The 14,876-nt window shown below is 40.8% G+C and overlaps 1 long non-coding RNA gene across 1 annotated transcript; it reads right to left on the reverse strand.

Moving 5' to 3' along the window:
- Window positions 1–150: 150 nt before the first annotated feature.
- On the reverse strand, window positions 151–13,916 carry LOC137331085 (uncharacterized). Its single transcript, XR_010965374.1, has 3 exons — window positions 13,853–13,916; window positions 9,095–9,177; window positions 151–687 (listed from the first exon to the last, which is right to left on the reverse strand). It is a non-coding gene; the product is annotated as an uncharacterized lncRNA (long non-coding RNA).
- Between the last annotated feature and the right edge of the window lie 960 nt (window positions 13,917–14,876).

The raw sequence follows: 14,876 nt of genomic DNA on the forward strand, positions 1-14,876 counted from the left end.
GAAGGGATTGTTTGATGAATAAAAGGCTTGCTTGACACTTTTTGAGAGTGCACTGAACATCCTTATCAGAGAATGTGCAACAGTGCAGCTCTGAAATCTCTGCAGCAATGCATGAGGGATTCAAAAAACTCCAATGCACCTTGAAGCACATGACAACTCTACAGCCATCTGTAAGGAAGCTCCCAGAGCTTAAGACGAGACACAGCGGGGGTCAATTTCAACTTTGAACGGAAAGAAAATTGGGCAGGTTCTACAACGGGGAGGCGATTCGCTCCTTCAGGCTTATGGCGAGATCTTAAAAGATACATATTGCTTTGAGATCTTCTATAATATGGCTTGCAATACATGTGAGTATGAAGCTTAAGGTGATGTCTTGTTTAATTAAAAGGTTAAATACTGCTGAAAGATCTTCCATGATAGCTCCAACATTCTCACGAAAAAGTATAACATCTGAATCCAATCCTCAGCCTCAAGGGGTGCATTTTCTCCTCGAGAGGTGGGAAACAGCAGAATTATTTGTATCCTACATAAGTTTGAAAATGAGATATTCAGGGCTAGAAATTGGGCCGTGTTGCACCCGTTGTTCTGGCGCTATGCGGCCCCGCGAACATCCAAGGTGGCGTCTTGACTGCGCACGCACGTTTCCAGTGTGATGTGCGCCGGATGCCATCTTGGTATGCGCAAATACTGAACGCCAGCAGCATGTAAAGTAAGGAGAAAATGGGAACAATCAGTGTGCAATGCTGATTTAAAGTGGCAGATGCCATTTTGGCATTTAACGCTCAACTCAATGCACAGTCTCAACCACGACCATCTGAATGTGTCTTAGAGTGCCTGGAGGACCCCCACCAGCGCTATTTAAAGGGACTGTGCAGAATTTGCGAGTTAGCGGCTGGATTATTGCTTCTGGCTGCCGACACATTTGTAACTGTCTTTGGAGGTGTCCTATACTTGAATACTAGGACTAGGGGGCATAGCCTAACATTTAAAGCCAGGACGTGCAGGAGTGAAGTTAAGAAATGCTTCTACATGCAAAGGATGGAAGATGTTTGGAACACTCTTCTGAAAATGGCAGCTGATGCTAGCTCAATTGTGAATTCTAAATCTGAGATTGATAGATTTCTGTGAACCAAGGATATTAAGGGAAATGGGGCTAAGGTGGGTATATGGAGTTAGGTCACAGGTCCACCATAATCTCATTGAATGGCAGAACAAGCTCTAGGAGCTAAATGCCACTGCCACTTGCTGCCTCCTGATATGGTAGGAGATGCCACTTGACAGTTGACTTCACTCACCTTGACCACTCGTGTCAAAGCATTGAACTTCTTCCTGCGCTGCATCCATGTTCGTGGTGCTGTGTGCCTGGTATTCACCTCATCCCCCGCTGCCTCCCACTGCCTTTTGAACCAAGGTCTCTAGTGCATCATTTGAGAACCTTGGTGCACGCACCCTTGCAGGCCTGGTACCAACTCAGATCGGCAGATTGGTGAGGTCTCTGGCATGCAGATTGGAGGATGTGGGATTTAGTAGTGCACAACCTTTATTCAGTGTTTTAACATAATTCATTAGTGTGTAAACATAGGGACGGGACCTGCATCTGTGTTTTACGCTTGTGATGTTTGATCTCTGTTCAGACTCTGTGCAGACAGCAGACTGTTATTTTTAGGAAATAACAGGTACCGGCTACCTTTAAGATATTTTAAGAGACAGCCTCTCTTTTAGAGATTGGGGCTCCCGCTGCTGGTGGGAAGTGCAATTTGCATTGAATCCTCGTGTCAACACTGATTTCCAACGCTGTTTGCAGATAAGTCCTCAGGCCTCCCGAAAGTCCCGTCCTGTCTGTGCAGGGGCCACTGGGCGCTGGTTAATAGCGGATCACACTACCTACGCCCGATGATAGGCCTTATAAAATTTTCTTCCCCCTGTAATCTTTGCCACTCCCCCCTTCCGATATCCCCAGACACTAAGAATTGGTATCTGGCCTCAAGGAGGGCAGGCTAGCAGAAATTAGGGAGTGGAGTTGCTTCGTGGAAATCACCATTTCTAGTGGATGAAAGGCAGTTTCTATTTGTATGGGTCAGACCTGCATAAAAGGTCACATGTGTACAAGGTTTTTTTGGAGAGGAAAAGGGCAAAAAAATTGTGACCACATGATCTTCAATCTTCACTTCTTCAGAAGCCATGTAGCTATCACTTTGAAGATTTTTAATGCACTTGCTCCTCTCAATAATCATTAACCTGGCACCAAAGGGTGGTTAATTGTATCAGCACATGAATTGTAAATTTATTTCCATGTTGAGTTTGCATTGAGAGAAATATACAATTTTGTGCAGCAATGCAGGTACCTTTTGAGCCCAAATGTGGATCCATTTTACATTTGCACCCAACAAGGGCTTATGGAGTTTCTTAGTGAAATACGTCCTGCAAGTGTGGTAAAGAACTTTTTTCCCATGCATATGCAGAGAAAGTTATTTCTTAGTGAATTGGAAATATTGTCAAATTCTATGGAGATAAAACATGGGTGGATTTTGTCTTGACCAACTGCTGCAATTATAGGCATATAAATAAATAGACAATCAAAAATATAGATGATAAACTGGAACTATCTCTGTTCTGAGCCCTGGACAACACCCAGAACCACAACCAATGATTATTAAAGGAGCTTCATGCTTTTTAAATAGAATCATAGAAAGGTTACAGTACGGAAGGAGGCCATTTGGCCCATTGAGTCCGTGCTGGCTCTATGCAAGAGCAATCCCACTAGTCCCACTCCCCCGCCCTTTCCCCTTAGCCTTGTAAATTTTTTCCTTTCAAGTACTTATCCACTTCGCTTTTGAATCTGCCTCCAACCACCTCCTCAGGCACTGCATTCCAGATCCTAACCACTTGCTGTGTAAAAAAGTTTTTCCTCATGTCACCTTTGGTTCTTTTGCCAATCACCTTCAACGTCCTCTGGTCCTTGACTCTTCCACCAATAGGAACAGTTTCTCTCTATCTACTCTGTCTAGACCCTTCATAATTTTGAATACCTCTATCAAATCTCCTTGCAACCATCTCTATTCTAAGGAGAACAACCACAGCTTCTCCAGTCTATCCACGTAACTAAAGTCCCTCATTCCTGGAATCATTCTAGTAAATCTCTTCTGCACCCTCTCTAAGGCCCTCACATCTTGCCTGAAGTGCAGTGCCCAGAACTGGACACAATGTGGGGCCGAAGGGCCTGTTTCCATGTTGTAAACTTCTATGACTCTATAGATAGACTGGGACTTTTTTCCCTGGAGAGTAGGAGGTTAAGGGGTGATCTTATAGAAGTCTATAAAATAATGAGGGGCATAGATAAGGTAGATAGTCAAAATCTTTTCCTAAAGGTAGGGGAGTCTATAACGAGGGGGCATAGATTTAAGGTGAGAGGGGAGAGATACAAAAGGGTCCAGAGGGGCAATTTTTTCACTCAAAGGGTGGTGAGTGTCTGGAACGAGCTGCCAGAGGCAGTAGTAGAGGCGGGTACAATTTTGTCTTTTAAAAAGCATTTGGACAGTTACATGGGTAAGATGGGTATACAGGGATATGGGCCAAGTGCAGGCAATTGGGACTAGTTTAGTGGTATAAACAGGGCAACATGGACATGTTGGGCCGAAGGGCCTGTTTCCATGTGGTAAACTTCTATTCTACTTCTTCTAATGTGGCTGAACCAATGTTTTATAAAGGCTCATCATGACTTCCATACTTTTGTACTCTATGCCTCTATTTATAAGCCCAGGTTCCCGTATGCTTTTTTAACCACTTTCTCAACCTGCCCTGCCACCTTCAACAATTTGTGCACATATAGCCCCAGATCTCTCTGTTCCTGTACCCCTTTTAGAGTTGTGCCCTCTAGTTTATATTGCCTCTCCTCGTTCTTCCTACCAAAATGTATCACTTCACATTTTTCTGCATTAAATTTCATCTGCCACGTGTCTGCCCATGCCACCAGCTTGTTTATATCCTCTTGAAGTCTACCACTATCCTCCTCACTGTTTACTACCTTTCCAAGTTTTGTGTCATCTGCAAATTTTGAAATTGTGCCCTGTACACCCAAGTCCAAGTCATTAATATATCAAGAAAAGCTGTGGTCCCAGCACTGACCCCTGGGGAACACCACTGTACACCTCCCTCCAGTCCAAAAAACAACCACTACTCTCTGTTTCCTGTCACTTAGCCAATTCTGTATCCATGTTGCTACTGCCCCTTTTGTTCTATGGGCCGCAATCTTGATGATAAGCTTACCGTGCGGCACTTTGCCAAACGCCTTTTGAAAGTCCATATACACCACATCAATTCCATTGCCCTCATCTACCCTCTCTGTTACCTCATCAAAAAACTCTATCAGGTTAGTTAAACATGATTTGCCTTTAACAAGCCTGTGCTGGCTTTCCCTAATCAATCCACCCTCGTCCAAGTGACTGCTAATTCTGTCCCGGTTTATCGTTTCTAAAAGTTTGTCCACCACTGAGGTTAAACTGGCTGGCCTATAGTTGCTGGGTTTATCCTCAAACCTTTTTTGAACAAGGGTGTAACATTTGCAATTCTCCAGTCCTCTGGCACCACCCCTGTATCTATGGATGTTTGGAAGATTATGGCCAGTACCTCTGCAATTTCCACCCTTACTTCTCTCAGCAACCTAGGATGCATCCCATCTGGACCGGGTGACTTATCTACTTTAAGCACAGTTAGCCTTTCAAGTACCTCTTCTTTATCAATTTTTAGCCCATCCAGAATCTCAACTATATCTTCCTTTACTGAGACTCTGGCAGCATCTTCTTCCTTGGTAAAGACTGATGCAAAGTACTCATTTAGTACCTCGGCCATCCCCGCTGCCTCCATGAGTAGATCTCCTTTATGGTCCCTAATTGGCCCCACCCCTCCTCTTACTGCCCATTTACTGTTTACGTGCCTGTAGAAGACTTTTGGATTCCCTTTTATGTTAGCCTCCAGCCTATTTTCATACTTTCTCTTTGCCTCTCTTATTGCCTTTCTCACTTCCCCTATGAACTTTCTATATTCTGCCTGGTTCTCACTTGTGTTATCAACCTGACATCTGTCATATGCCGCTTTTCTCCGTTTCATCTTACTATCTCATTTGTCAGAGAAAGGCTTTTGTAAGGAAAGACTAGCATGCTTACCCATAGCAACAGAGTACAATTTTTAGTTTAAAAAAAATAGATTCTGTAACAAATACATAAAACTGTAGCCTAGCTGCCTGGAATTCTGATGTCAAAATGGCAGCTCGAACAATGACAGATCTGGTTAATAGCACCATTTTTAAACATAGATTGAATGTTCAGGCAGGGCTTGGACACCAAACCAATGGTGTCGCAGTGATTTTAATTACAGTCTGTGGATTCTTTTTTGTGGAAACTGTTAAATTTAAACATTACCCCAATTTAAATTTGTGGAGCACCATCACACCAAATGATATCTAACATATGTATCTTCATGACCCATCAAAGCTAATTTATAGGGCACAGTCTTCATTTAAACAACTGCTGCAAAAGTACTTGAGCTTTCTGTGGTAGAAATTAGTGACATTTTCTTGTAACCAAAAGCATTAAAAAAGCTTGCATTAATATGATATCTGACTATGTTGAAACATCTCAAAGCACTTCAAACCACAAATTACTTTGCAGCCAAATGCAGTAGCCATTCTGTGTCAACAACATCCCATAAAGAGCAAAAAAATGAATGATTAGTTAATTTGTTGTTTGGCAGTGTTGGTTGATGAAGGAATTTTTGCTAAGACGGCAGGAAAACTTCCTTCAAATAGTACCATGAATTATTTTTATATATTTTATTTAATGTAAGTCTACATGCTTTCATACAGAGTATATGCTATAGGACACAATACTTGCAGGTGAGTGCAGTGAGGGTTGTACATAATTATGTAGTTCTGTACATTAAGGTGAGGGGTGCTCAGTGATGAACCCATGGTCCCCTATTATGTAATCTTTAACATCCCCAGAAATCCCTGCAACAGAAGCAGAGGGGCCTTGGTTTAATGTCTCATCTGTCGGACAATATTTCCTCGGTATTGCATTGGAGTGTTACCCTCGATTAATGAGCTCGTATTCTGGTTTGGGACTTGACCCTGTAACCTGTTGGCCCAGAGGCAAGAGTGCTACCGTCCAAGCAAAGCTGATAGATATTATTAATTTACTGTAAATATGATCAAATTAAAATTAGGTGCTGATTCAGCGCTTGTTGATACACTTTTGGTTGATTTTTTTCAAAAACATTTTCACAAAATGACCATATGTACTTGATGCTCTGCAACTTCTCATTAAATCTACAATGATAAGTCTGTCTGAAACGTGCAAAAAATTAAAGAAAAATGTATTTATCAGACCATGAAGGACTCAGGTTTGATGCATGATCTGCACTGAATTAGCTAATCTCAGCCAGGCTGGGAGTAGGAGCACTGCAGGTAGCTTTGATACCCTTGGATTACAGAGCTAAAAAAACAATTGACCAAGGTCTTCACTCGCATTGCCAACAACACCTGTTGGAAGTGTACGCGTGTGGGCATCTGGCCAGGACATCAGAAATGAGCTTGGTTGTGTTGCTTCACCTTCCCATCCCCCCAGCTGGAATAACATGCTGAAACTCACTATCAAGGCTTACACGTGAATAATGGTTGCTTAGGCAAGGTACCAGAGGACAATTGGAGTCCATGAAGCCATACCCCAGCAAGGAGTCAAAGCTTATCAAGAGAGGAGAGAATGGTGAGAGAAAAAACTCTTAAAAAAGCACTAGACAGCAAATATGTTGTAAAAACAGAGTAGAACATAAGAACATAAGAACATAAGAAATAGCAGCATGAGTAGGACGTACAGCCCCCGGAGCCTGCTCCACCATTCAGTAAGATCATGGCTGAACTTCTACCTCAACTCCACTCTCCTGCCGATCCCCATATCCCTTGATCCCCTTGGTGTCCAAAAATCTATCAATCTCAGTCTTATATATACTCAACAACTGAGCATCCACAGCCCGCTAGGGTAGAGAATTCCGAAGATTCACAATCCTCTGAATGAAGAATTTTTTCCTCATCTCGGTCCCAAATGGCCAACACCTTATCTTGAAACTATGCCCTGTAGTTCTAGACTCTCCAGCCAGGGGAAACAGCCTCTCCGCATTTAACTTGTCAAGCCCTCTAAGAATTTTATGTGTTTCAATGAGATCACCTCTCGTTCTTCTAAACTCTAGAGAGTATAGGCCCATTATACTCAATCTCTTCTCATAGGACAAACCTCTCATCCCAGGTATTAATCTAGCGAACCTTCATCGTATCCCCTCTAAGGCAAGTATATCCTTCCTTAGGTAAGGAGACCAAAACTGTACACAGTATTCCAGGTGTGGTCTCACCAGACCCCTATATAATTGCAGCAAGACCTCCTTACTCTTACACTTCAACCACCTTGCAATAAAGGCTAACATACCATTTGACTTCCTAATTGCTTGCTATACCTGCATGTTAACTTTCTATGATTTGTATACAAGGACACCCAAATCCCTCTGACTATCAACATTTCTTTAAAAATATTCTGCTTTTCTATTCTTCCTACCAAAGTGGATAATTTCACATTTCCCTGCATTATACTCCATCTGCCACATTCTCGCCCATTCACTTAACCTATCTATATCCCTTTGCAGCCTCTTGGTGTCCTTCTTACAGTTTACTTTCCCACCTAGTTTTGTATCATTAGCAACCTTGGATACATTATACTTGGTCCCCTCATCTAAGTCATTGATATATATTTTAAACTGCTGGGGCCCAAGCACTGATCCTTGTGGCACCCCAATAGTTGCAACCTGCCAACTCAAAAATGACCTGTTTATTCCTACTCTCTGTTTTCTGTCCATTAACCAATCCTCAATCCATGCTGATATATTACCCAAAATTCCATGAGCCCTAATCTTGTGTAACAACCTTGAATGCCTTTTGAAAATCCAAATATAATATACCCACTGGTTCCCCTTTATCTACCCTGCTAGTTACACCCTCAAAAAATTCTAATAGATTTGTCAAACACATGTTCCCCTTTCATAAAACCCTGTTGACTCTGCCTAATCATATGATTTTCTATGTGCGCTGTTACTACGTCCTTAATAATAGATTCTAGCATTTCCCTACTACTGATGTCAGGCTAACTGGCCTATAGTTCCCTGTTTTCTCTCTTCCTCCTTTCTTGAATAGCGGGTTACATTTGCTACCTTCCAATCCACGGGGTCCGTTCTAGAATCTAGGGAATTCTGGAAGATCAAAACCAATGGATCCACTATCTCTGCAGTCACCTCTTTTAAAACCCTAGGATGTACACCATCAGGTTCAGGAGAATTGTTGGCTTTTAGTCCCATTAATTTCTCCAGTACTTTTTCTTTACTAATCTTAATTACTTTAAATTCCTCACTCTCATTAGACCCTCGGTTCCCCACTATTTCCAATATTTTTTTTGTGTCTTCTACTGTGAAGACAGATATAAACCATTTGTTTAACTTCTCTGCCATTTCCTTATTCCCCACTATAATTTCTCCTGTCTCTGCCTTTAAGGGACCCATTTTTACTGTCACTAATCTCTTCCTTCTTACATACTTGCAGAAGTCCTTACAATCTGTTTTTATATTTCTTGCTAGTTTACTCTCATATTCAATTTTCTCTCTCTTTATCAACTTCCTGGTCATCCTTTGGTGATTTCTAAAACCTACCCAATCCTCAGGCTTACTATTTTTATTGCCAACATTGTAAACCTCTTCTTTTAATCTAATACTATCCTTAACTTCTTTAGTTAGCCATGGTTGGATCACTTTTCCCTTGGAGTTTTTATTCCTCAAGGGAATGTATATTTGTTGAGAATTATTAATTATTTCTTTAAATGTTCGCTATTGCTTATCTATCGTCATATCTTTTAATCTAATTTCCCAATCTACCTTAGCCAACTCGCTCCTCATACTTGCGCCTGAAAGAACATCAGAAAATTGTATTGGTGGGGGATTGTGATTTATGCAAAAGAAACCATTCATATCACAGCCACCCATCTCACTGCATTGTTTTGAGGCTTACCGTTCAGTGGTTTATTTTGCATAGAACAATGTTCCGCAGCCTGTAGCCTCTGCTTAAAGTTCACCACCAAAAGGTACAAGTACCTGCAACATACAACAAATAGCAATGAAACCAGGATGAATGGTAAATAATGAATACAGAAATAAAGGAGTGAAATTGATCTTCAACAGCAGCGTAAAATGGTCGATAGTGAATCGGCAGTTCATTTTATACCACTTCCATTTCTTCCCCATTAAAGTCAATGGAGAAGAAATTCAAGCATGGTGTTAATCGGCTGCTGATTTGCTCTAAGTCCATATCGTAGACCAATTTCACCCTCAATATTTTGAGAAAAAAATACAATTCAGCTTGCAAAATAGCTCCTACTTATCTTACAGGATATGTTATTTCCTGCAATATAATAAAATAAAATTGGTAGTTTTGCTGTAATGTGGCACAATAATATTTTAGTTCAATAAACAAAAGAGTGCACCAACAAATAGGGTCCGGGTAAGAAAAAATGGTAATAAGACAAATAGGGCCATAGTGCAAAAAAATGTTAAGATGTCTAAAAATGTTAAAAGACAAATCTAAAGGCACTGTATCTGAATGCACAAAACATTCGTAATAAGGTAGATGAATTAACAGTGCAAATAGATGTAAACGGATACGATATAATTGCAATTACAGGGACATGGCTGCAGGGTGACCAAGGCTGGGAGCTGAATATCCAAGGGTATTCGATATTTAGGAAGGGCAGGCAAAAAGGAAAAGGAGGTGGGGTGGCGTTGTTAGTAAAGAATGAAATCAGAGCAATAGTGAGAAAGGATATTGGCTCAGAAAATCAAGATGTAGAATCAGTCTGGGTCGAGTTAGGAAGCACAAAGGGGCAGAAAACATTGGTGGGAGTTGTCTATAGGCCTCCAAACAGTAGTGGTAATGTAGGGGATGGGATCAAACAGGAAAATAGAGATGCATGTAACAAGGGTACTACAGTAATCATGGGTGACTTTAATCTACATATAGACTGGCCAAACCAAATTAGCAATAATACCATGGAGGATGAATTCCTGGTGCATGTACAAGATGGTTTTTTAGACCAGTATGTTGAGGAGCCAATGAGCGAACAGGCTATCCTAGATTGGGTATTGTGCAATGAGAAGGGCTTAATTAATAATCTTGTTGTGTGGGATCCTTTAGGGAAGAGTGACCATAACATGATAGAATTCTTCATTAAGACGGAAAGTGAAGTAATCCATTCTGAAACTAGGGTCCTAAATCTAAACAAGGGAAACTACGAAGGTACGAGCAGTGAGTTGGCTATGATAGACTGGGAAGCTTCATTAAAAGGCATGATGGTGGATAGGCAATGGCTAACATTTCAGGAACGAATGCATGAATTGAAACAATTATACATTCCTTTCTGGCACAAAAACACAAAAGGAAAAGTGGCCCAACCATGGCTAACAAAGGAAATTAAGGGTAGTATTAGATTCAAAGAGGTGTCATATAAAGCTGCCAAAAAAAGTAGCGAGCCTGAGGATTGGGAGCAGTTTAGAATTCAGCAAAAAAGGAGCAAGAGATTGATTAAGAGGGGAAAAATACAGTATGAGAGTAAACTAGCAAGGAACATAAAAGTCGACTGTAAAAGCTTTTACAAGCATGTAAAAAGAAAAAAGATTAGTGAAGTCAAATGTAGGTCCCTTACAGTCAGAAACAGGAGAATTTATAATGGGGAACAAGGAAATGGCAGAGCAATTAAACAAATACTTTGGTTCTATCTTCACGGAAGAGGACACAAATAACTTCCCAGAAATGCTAGGGAACCAAGGGACTAGTGAGAAGGAGGAATTAAAGGAAATTAGTATTAGTAAAAAAATAGTGCTGGAGAAATTAACGGGACTGAAAGCCGATAAATCCCCAGGGCCTGATAATCTGCATCCCAGAGTACTAAAAGAGGTAGCCATGGAAATAGTGGATGCACTAGTTGTCATCTTCCAAAATTCTATAGATTGTGGAACAGTTCCTGAAGATTGGAGGGTGGCAAATGTAACCCCACTATTTAAAAAAGGAGGGAGAGAGAAAACAGGGAACTACAGACTGGGTTAGCCTAACATCAGTAGTATGGAAAATGCTAGAGTCTATTATAAAGGATGTGATAACAGGACACTTAGAAAATATCAATGGGATTAGACAAAGTCAACATGGATTTATGAAAGGGAAATCATGTTTGACAAACCTACTGGAGTTTTTTGAGGATGTAACTGGTAGAATAGACAAGGGAGAACCAGTGGATGTGGTTTATTTGGAGTTTCAGAAGGCCTTTGATAAAGTCCCAACGGAAGAGGTTAGTGTGCAAAATTAAAGCACATGGGATTGGTGGTAATATACTGGCATGGATTGAAAATTGCTTAACAGACAGGAAACAGAGAGTAGGAATAAATGGGTCTTTTCTGGCGTGGCAGGCACTGACTAGTGGGGTACCGCAGGGATCAGTGCTGGGCCCCCAGCTATTCACAATATATATCAATGATTTGGATGAGGGAACCAAATATAATATTTCTAAGTTTGCTGACGACACAAAACTAGATGGGATCGTGAGTTGTGAGGAGGATGCAAAGAGGCGCCAAGGCGATTTAGACAGGTTGAGTGAGTGGGCAAATACATGACAGATGCAGTATAATGTGGATAAATGTGAAATTATCCACTTTGGAAGTTAAAACAGAAAGACAGAGTATTATTTAAAGGGTGATAGATTGGGAAATGTTGATGTACAAAGGGACCTGGGTGTCCTTGTACACCAGTCACTGAAAGCAAACATGCGGGTGCAGCAAGCAGTTAGGAAGGCAAATGGTATGTTGGCCTTCATTGCAAGAGGATTTGAGTACAGGAGCAAGGATGTCTTACTGCAGTTATACAGGGCCTTGGTGAGACCACACCTGGAATATTGTGTGCAGTTTTGGTCTTCTTATCTAAGAAAGGATATACTTGCCATAGAGGGAGTGCAGCGAAGGTTCACCAGACTGAATCCTGGGATGGCAGGACTGTCATATGACGAGAGATTGGATCGACTCGGCCTGTATTCACTCGAGTTTAGAAGAATGAGAGGTGATCTCATTGAAACATATAAAGTTCTGACAGGGCTAGTCAGACTGGATGCAGGGAGGATGTTTCCCCTGGCTGGGTGTGGTCCAGAACAAGGGGTCACAGTCTCAGGATACGGGATAGGACATTTTGGACTGAGATGAGGAGAAATTTCTTCCTTCAGAGGGTGGTGAACCTGTGGAATTCTCTACCACAGAAGGCTGTGGAGGCCAAGTCATGGAATATATTTAAGAAGGAGCTAGATAGATTTCTAGACACAAAAGGCATCAAGGGATATGGGGAGAGAGCGGGAATATGGTATTGAGATAGAGGATCAGCCATGATCATATTGAATTGCGGAGCAGGCTTGAAGGGCCGAATGGCCTTCTCCTGCTCCTATTTTCTATGTTCCATGTCTATGTTTAATATTTTTCTTAATGAATTTTCCCTATTTTGGGGACCCAGTGTTAGCACCTGGAATAAGGTACAGAGTAAAGCATCCACTGCTCTAGCGCAAGTGTGTGTCATAACTCCAATCTGAAAAAAAAGCTCATGCCCTCTAGGACCTGGGTTCAGACTTCTCAAACTCACTTACAGCCATGAAAGAGGGGAAGCATTTATCACATCAGATTGGGCTCAATTCAAACAAAGATCCCAGAGGTAAAAGGATAGCGTGTAAACCCATTGCACTGACACATCTACTTAAATTGCACGACTTGATTGTGTGAGCCTTAGCATCTGCCACTGATTGCTGATAAAACAAAATTCAATCTGGACAAAAAGGAACTAAAACTAACCCCTAAGCTCCCAGTGCATTAATTACATAGAATCAGACAGGATATAATGGGCCAGAATTTACTGTCAAAATAACGATGAGGCTAAGGGTGCTCACCATTATTTATGTGCAAATCGCACAGTAACTTCAGGTGAGGCAGATACGTAGTTAAACACGAAAATCCAGAAGTTGCTCTCGGAGATGTGCTGTTCTGCCGTTAGCTTCCCGAAAACAGCATCTCGCTGGCTGACTTGCCATTGAATGCATGAAAGTTCCTATAATTGCATGGTAGATACAAACTAAACTCGCCACAGAAAGTTAGGGCTTGTCCATTTCAGTCTAAGTACCTTTTTAATGACATAAGAAGTGCTAATTACTGCCAAACAACCTCTCTGGCACTGAAAATTAACTATTACAAGTGTGGAGTCTCATTCCTGCAGCTTTTAATGTTGGTGGAGATTTAAAATAAATTAAATTAAATGTTGTCTTTAAATTTTTCTTTCTGTCTCATTTTTCTCTCTCTCTTAATCCAATGTTTCTTTCCCTCTCTTTATTTCTCTTTCTGTACCTGATTGGAACATTAAATTCACTGCTCTAATTTACACTTCCTGGTTCAGATTCTGCGCTGTTCAATCCTCAACCTGATTGAGGAGATACACAGTTGCTTGCCCTGTTCACAAAGGTCCCAGATGCCCTGTAGAGGACGCTGCACTGTTTCTGTCTCCCACTTTCAGCACTTTGCAGTGCAAAATCTCGTGGAAACTAAATGGGCAAGAGCTAGTCTAATGAACGACAGGCGATGTTCGTTTGCCGGCTACAGTAAATTCTGGCCCAATGACTTTTGGGGTTTAAATGACTTTGATAAATCATTCAAGCTTCTCTTTCTCAGTTTACGAGCCACACAATGCAAATCCACTCACATATATTACACCATATTCTTCAACCATATGCTCCCAGCTTGTTCCCTCTGTTCACTGCTTCCGGTCTCAATTACCCAGCATAGTGCATCTGTTGCAAAACATGGACTGGAATAAACTAAACTAATGAAATGGATATGTCTATTTTAAAACATGGAAGAAATTTAGTTACACTACACATCGCTGCTACACTCTCCAGCCCATGTGTTAACCGAAATTCATTGTCATTTCTAACCTGTGATCCCCCCTCTAAAATCCCAGCTCTTCTGAGTACATCCCAAACATTTTTGATTAATAATTATATCTTGATATGTTTACATTCATAGTTTACAAGTATTTTCTTCTCTCTTCAGAAATATTATTATTCTAATCACTGTTCCTAATCATAATATTATTTTGAGAACTGTGGGACTCTAGGAATGCATGAAACAGACAGGCATATAGATCATATTGAAAACTATGACTGATAAAGAGGGCATATGTTTTGCCCATTAATAGTTTTATGTAATATAGGCATACACAAGTCTTGAAATTAAGATCTTTGACTATTAGCACACAAACACTAAACGCATATGTATTGAAATTCCTTTGTCTGCTTTTTTTTCAGAAGTGCTAACCCATTAATTTTAAACAGGAATTTCATAAGAAAATATTTAAAGTTTAATTTCAAGGTACTTGAGCTTTTTACTGTACAGCTTAACCAGTCAAATAGAAATGCTTGTGCCTACAAAATCAAACAATTCACAAAGCTGCATTCGTAGCCACTTCAGAGTAGATTTACTCTGTAGTTTTTTTAAAATCACAAAGTGATGTAGCTTGAATATTTCTCTGAGGGGTAAAAGCACTGGAGCACAAACGCTGTCACTTCCCACTTGTTAACTGTCAAGATGAATAATAAAAAAAAGTCCAAGTGAATTAACATTTATTTTCACTTGTACTCAATTTAGAATGTAACTCTCTATAATGGGTTTTTGTAGGTGATCCATAGGGGAAGCTGCACAACTCCTTAATCACGTAATTCTAGTGG

Source organism: Heptranchias perlo, chromosome 13, assembly GCF_035084215.1.
Source record: "Heptranchias perlo isolate sHepPer1 chromosome 13, sHepPer1.hap1, whole genome shotgun sequence".
Taxonomy (NCBI): domain Eukaryota; kingdom Metazoa; phylum Chordata; class Chondrichthyes; order Hexanchiformes; family Hexanchidae; genus Heptranchias; species Heptranchias perlo.